Consider the following 6,682-nt stretch of genomic DNA (forward strand, 5'->3'; position numbering starts at 1 on the left):
TCCAACTCTTGGCTCAGTCTCAGCTCCCCTTCATAATAAAACGCATAAAAAAATGGTTCTCTACTCACTACCTCTCCCTCTTCATTCTCAAGTTCTCATAAGTCGGTTAAAGTACTTTCCAAGTACTTTAGTCCCACCAATTTTTTAGGTAAAAAAAAAACTGAGATAAATTTATATGTCACTGTGCAAAATTCCAGTCACTTAGCAGTGGCAAAGTCAAGACCAAAATTCTTGTCTCCAGGCTTTTGTTCCTTACAGGATGCTGCCCCCTAACGCCCTTTTCATGCCCCTTAGTCTGCTGACTGACTTCAAAACCGACATCAGAAGAGTTTTCCAGCCCACATTTCCCTGAACTAGACCGTGGTGAGCCAATCCTCACATCATCTGCTCCTTCACAATCCATGCCCATGTTCGGATTTTCCCTTGCCTCCCCACGAGCTCCACACGAGAGAGGGAAATGTGAGTTTGCCAATCACACTATCCCCAACATCCCTTGTTTCCCCCAAGCTTGAATTGAGTAAATCACATCTGCAATTTAACGCTTAATCAAGAGGCCCTTGAGTGTGACTTCAGAGACTTTTATGTCTCCCCCTGCGTCAGGTATGAAAATGAAGAATGTCTTACTCTGCGGTGATGCTCTACACAGTAAATCACAAAGGCACAGCAGTGAAATGAGGCTATATTTCAACAAATTCTCAGGGAGGAGCTTAGCACCATGAAGGGATGGAAAGAGGAGAGAACAAGAGGCAAAGCCCAGAAGCTCAGGTGTTTGGGAAACCTGAGTTCTGGAACCCAGGCTGCCCCGAGTGAAGGAGGGGGTGTTTCACTCTTGCTGTTTTGTCAGTAACAGTTCTGAGGTGACAGTGCTACTTTAACAGGCCAGGAACTCTCCAACTTGAGAAGAGAAGCTTCAGCTCTGCAGATGAGAGGGAGGAATCTAGCTGGGCCCTGGGTTTTTCAGTCTGTCAGGCACCCCTTTACCAAAGGTGGCTAATCTAGTTAATATTACCTTGATCCAAGATGCCATCCCCTCAACACGCCACACTCGCTGGTGTTTTCTCTTATTCCCTCTACTTCCTGGCTTCCATACTGAGCTTGCATTAGCAGCTTCAGGCCTTGTTTTATTTGGGTTATCAAAGTTAATTAACCCACTTTCCAATGTTGACTTCCTGCTCAACCCTGAAAGCCCCCTCCTTTTACTAGAAAGCCCCTCTATCTTCTGTAGTTCCTTGGGTCGCTCATTCCCCTCTCCTTGGTCAGGATTGGGGGAAAGCACTTACAGAAGCATCTTCAGTGGAAACTATATTTTTAATTAACCAATTTTTCACTTGGGAATAAATCTGGTTGCACATAACAGAACCCAACCTGCAGTGACTGAAAGTAAAAGCATTTTGTTTTCCCCCAGAGGTAGACTTTCCAGAGTTGATGTTGTCACCAGAGACCCTAGTTTCTGCTTATTTTTTTGCCCAGCCATCCCTTCGTGAGTGTTTCTTGCCTCCTGGACCCAATGTGGCTGCTCTACCTCCCGCATCACATATAAGACTCAGGAAGGCATAAAGAGAAGGTTCTTCTGCTGGTCCTGGGTGAGTTCAGCTGGTCATGATGGTGTAGCTCCCATCTGGTGGTTGCCTGGTTGTCAGCTGGGATAACAGGTAACGGGACATGTTGCTCTCAGCATCCAGCAGGTTCACCCAGGTTGTTCAGATGGTGATGGTCACAGTTTCCCAAGAAAGGGCAATCCCAACGTGTGAGCACTTTTCAAGTCTCTGCTTGCATCTCATTGGCCAAAGCAAACAGGGTCCATATGGGGAGAACACTACCAAAGGGTGGGAATGTGGGGAGGGGAAGAACCTGTAGCCAGTTTTGCAATCTACCACAGTTCCCTTAAGAAATTTACATTTTAGCCAGCTATACCTGATATGACCTGCTTCGTTCCAACAGAAATTAATCATTAGTAATAAAATGCTTAATTTTAAATAATTTTATTTATACACATCTTTCTTTGTAAACATATTTTCATTTTTCTTAATAAAACATTCAATGAGAGCAATGATAGAGCTCTTAAGAGAACAACATGTCCTTGTCCCTTTCTAAATACCAGTTTTGGAAGAGTTGAGATCCTGTCAAAAGTGTGTCCCTGTGATAGATCCACAAATATATAAAATTCTAATACTTTTGTGAAGTTCAAAACACTTCAAGTGTGAAGTTCAAAAGAGATGGCACCTATTTAACTGTATACTTTGTGAAAATTGCAAGATTTGCTTTGAGAAGCCTGAGACCACTCTCAATTCTTATAAACAGTCACATCTCAGTGTTGGCATAGTCCATACACAATCACACGATTGCCAGAGAAGTCATATAAAAATCACATAAAAGGCAACCTTGGGGAAGTATGAGCCGTCCATTTCAATGGCTCAAAGGAGACTTTGGGGCAAGATGGACAATGAATATTGTGATGGTAGGACAATATCATGAAAGTGATTAATGCTACTGAATCGTATACTCTAAAAGTGGTTAAAATGGGAAATTTTGAGTTGTATATATTCTACTACTATAAAAACTCAAATAAAAAAGAAGCAAGAGAAGAGAGGGACTTTGAGGTAGAATGGTCAACATTCCCTGAATTTTCCAGTGTGGTTCAGGTGAGTCCCTGAGACCTCAGATGCTCTGCAAAACCAGAAAAGCCACACAGGTGTAGATACTCCCTGCTCTATTTTGGCAAAGCCCTTCATACCTTGCCCATCATTGTACTACTCAGTTCACTGAAATGCAATTGTCTCTGCACGCCCAGTCTCACCTGCCATTTCTCTGCTTCTTGATCCCACACTGTTCACTCTGGCCTTAGGGTTCTTCTCTAGCTGTCCTTCTGAACACTCTACCCTGGGTGTCCAACAATACACACACGGTTACCTCCCTGTTATTCTGGAATCTCAAATAGAAGTGTCCTCAGAAAAGCCTTCACTGAGCACCAACCAACCGTGGCCTCCAAGTGCTCCCTGGTTTGTTTTCATCAGATTGTTTACCACTAGCTAATATTTTCTTGTTGTTTGGTTAGTTACTTGACTGATTTGCTTCTCTAACTAGAAATGTAAGTCTCAGAAGAGCAGGGATGCCTGGCACTTTGTAGGTGCTCAATAAACATTTGTTGAATGAATGAATGTCTACTCCAAGGGCGGAAAGCTCTTTGAAGTCAAACACCACATCTTAATCATTTCAAGGATAGAAGAAAGAGAAAGTGAAAGTGAACAGGCTGCACTCCCAGCAGACTTCCGCTTATGTCTCATTGGCCGGACCATGTCATGTGTCCACTCTTAGCTACCAGGGAGGGTGGAGAAATTGTGTGTTTGTCGAGGGGTGATGCCACTGAACAATCAGGGTTCAGTTAGCAAGGACAGTAGAAGGGAGCGATTGGCAGACAGTCAATAGCATCCACCACAGTGGCTTTTCTCAAGTGACCTGGTTTAAAACCAATGGTGAAAATTGTCCTGAGAGCTTTCCTGTCCCATGCAGCCACCAAGAAGGAAAGTCCCACCACCATAGGATAAATATGAAAGATGTAGTCAATGCTTGCAATATTAATGATCGGCCATCAGTCCAGCCATGGTAGCAGCGGAAAGAGCAGAGTGGAGGCATGTGGAGGCATAGAAAGGAAAGGAAACGGAAGAGAAAGCCTATTTGTCATAACTTCTATCCCCATATTCAACGTCTCAAAAGCTCCCAGTCCCTTCTTCAGTCCTTTACTGTGTTACCCACATCCTCCTCCTCACCAGCCCATGACCATCCAAAGACTCATGGGAGAGTGGTCTGACCCTTAGGTGTTGCCCAGACAATCACACAACAACTCCTTCACCAGTTCATTTTTCAAAATCTGGGTCATTTCATTCTGAGTGTAAAAAGCAACAGCCCAAACTGGGGAAGCAGCAGCAGGCTCAGTCTACTTCCTTTTCAAGTTATATTCATTAGGGATTCGAAAATTCTTAGGGTTGTTCCAATATTACCTGTGCCGGTTTGAGTGTATTTTGTCCCCCAAATGCCATTATCTTTGTGGTTTTGTGTGGGGCAGGCGTTTTGGTGATGGTTGGATTTGCTTGGAATGTGCCCCACCCAGCTGTGGGCAATGATTCTGATGAGATGTTCTCATGGAGGCGTGGCCCCACCCATTCAGGGTGGGCCTTGATCGGTGGAGCTACATAAATGAGCTGACTCGGGGGGGGGAGGAAGAGAGTGCAGCTGGGAGTGATGTTTTGAAGAGGAGCAAGCTTGCTAGAGAGGAACGTCCTGGGAGAAAGCCGTTTTGAGGCCGGAGCTTTGGAGCAGATGCCAGCTGCCTTCCTAGCTAACAGAGGTTTTCTGGAGGCCATTGGCCATCCTCCGGTGAGGGTACCCGATTGCTGATGTGTTACCTTGGACGCTTTGTGGCCTTAAGACTGTAATTGTGTAGTGAAATAAACCCCCGGTTTATAAAAGCCTATTCATCTCTGGTGTTTTGCATTCTGCAGCATTAGCAAACTAAGACATTACCCTTATCTGCTTATACCCTTATCCCATTCTAACTTATCCCGGTTCTCAGATCCCCCAGTTGTCCAGTATGCCCTTCTCCAGATCCTCAAGGTTTCAAGAATGGTTTCCACCCAGCCCTGTCACAAACCAGGAGTCACAGATAAGCTTACAATCTACAAGCCTTTAATGTGCTGCCTCTGCAAGCAAGATGATTACAAGAGTAAGGGTTAAGAATCAACCAAAGTATTGTGTATGAGAGGAAATTTGAGTCACCAAAGATGATTCAAAATAACCAGAGGGACAAGAAAATTAGTAAACACAGCATCTCCTGGGCCCCAAGCAACAGTTCCCTGCTAGTCCTAAGGGACCAACTCACCAGAGACAACAGGAAGGCAAAAGGAGACAAAGTTCTCTGCCCTCCAGCAACCACACTGCCAGCTGCAGACTCTTCCCCAAGGACCACCAGAATAACCGGGTGATCAAGCAAAGCTAAGTTTATTAACCTATTGCAGTCAGGGAGAGTACCAATTTGACAGAGTCTCAGAAGAATCTCAGAAGAAAGAGGTCAAGGGTTGGGTTCTGGGCCCAAGTGACCAAGGTGGGTCTTTCAATCTGGGGCTCTGATTGGCACTGGGCAAAGTTCCTCATGTAATAGTTTAGGATTGTTGGGCATGGCGAGGAAAGGGTCTTGGAGTGAATCTGGATAAGTATAACAGTTGTTTGGTCATTGATCATGTTTGCCCAGATGGGTGAACTATTGCCTAAATAAATTGGTTTCCAGGAATTTCCCCATTCAAATAGTGAAGCTGTTTATTGGTTTGCAGTCTTCTCTTCCTGGGCAGGAATTTCCTGGAACACATAATAAAGTCATGTTGACACAGTTGGTTTCACTTCTCAGTCCAGAGAGTTGAGCTCTGTGTATGCAGGTGGCCCTGAATCATAATACTTGCCCAGAGCACAGCTCTGCCCATAGGTGGCAAGGAGCCTATACATGCCCAGAGAACACAAGACTAGTCAAGCGTGCCTTCATATTCACCAGGATTTGAACAAAGCAGGCCTAAAGATATGCGGAGGGCACAGTGAAGGCCTCTCAGGGAGAACCATCCCTTAGTGCCCTGAGATAACAGGCCTGGCATCCTGAAGACAAGTGCAGACCCTGCAATATCCCCAGCCTTGACCCAGGACATGCAGAGTATTTCCTTGGATACCTGTGAGGCAACAAGTGCTAAATTCTTTAAAGATACCTTCAGACACCATCAGGAAGTGAAGCCAGGTAACACCAAGAGATAGAACTCCTCTAAGGGGAACGCTCGGCAGCTAAAGAGGGTGGACTGTCAGGCTGTCCATTCAATGCATTTTTGTCTTTCGGGTCATCCCTGAATCCAGCTGTTAAACAGTAATACCTAAGTATAAACAGTTAACCCTAAATGTATTTGGCAAATACCTGATGAGAATACACAGTTTGTTGCAGTCAATAAGGTACTAAATCATAACCCTGTCATTTACTTTGTAATCAGGTCTCCCTTCTTGATCTTATTATAATTTCCCCATGCCTGATTCTCCCTTCCACTGTCCAAAAGATGGAAGTAGGTGAGTGGAGAAGGAATATCACAGTTACAGTAGCCTTCATTGAAGGCTTGATACCGCAAACTCTGAATGCATTTTCCCCCAGAAATATTGTTAATAATAATGTTTGTAGGAAAGATCATATTTGAATAACTGGGGAAATTCAAATATGGATATAAATTATTGTTTCTTTTCTTGGATGTGTAATGGTACTCTGGTTATGTAGGAGATTGTCCTTACTCCCAGAAATTTTATGCTGATTTATTTGTTGATTAAGTTTCATGATGTCTGCAACTTACTTTCTCTTGTTCCAACAAAACAAACAAACAAAAAGATGCTTATATGCATGCATACAAAGCAAACGCAGCAAAATAATATCAACTGGCAGATCTAGGTGGCAGGTTTAGTATATAAAAGGTCACTGAACTATTCTTTTAAATTTCCTGTACGTTTGAAATTTTTCCAATAAAAACTTGGAAAAACTAATGGTGATGAGCATTACAGCAAGAGGAAGGGGATCAACAGTGAGTGATTCTTCTTCCCTTCTACCAGGGAACTAGAAATAAAATTACGCACTGAGACATCATCCAGAATGAATCAGAGAAGAGCTCTGCAA

Source organism: Choloepus didactylus, chromosome 21 (assembly GCF_015220235.1).
Source record: "Choloepus didactylus isolate mChoDid1 chromosome 21, mChoDid1.pri, whole genome shotgun sequence".
Taxonomy (NCBI): domain Eukaryota; kingdom Metazoa; phylum Chordata; class Mammalia; order Pilosa; family Megalonychidae; genus Choloepus; species Choloepus didactylus.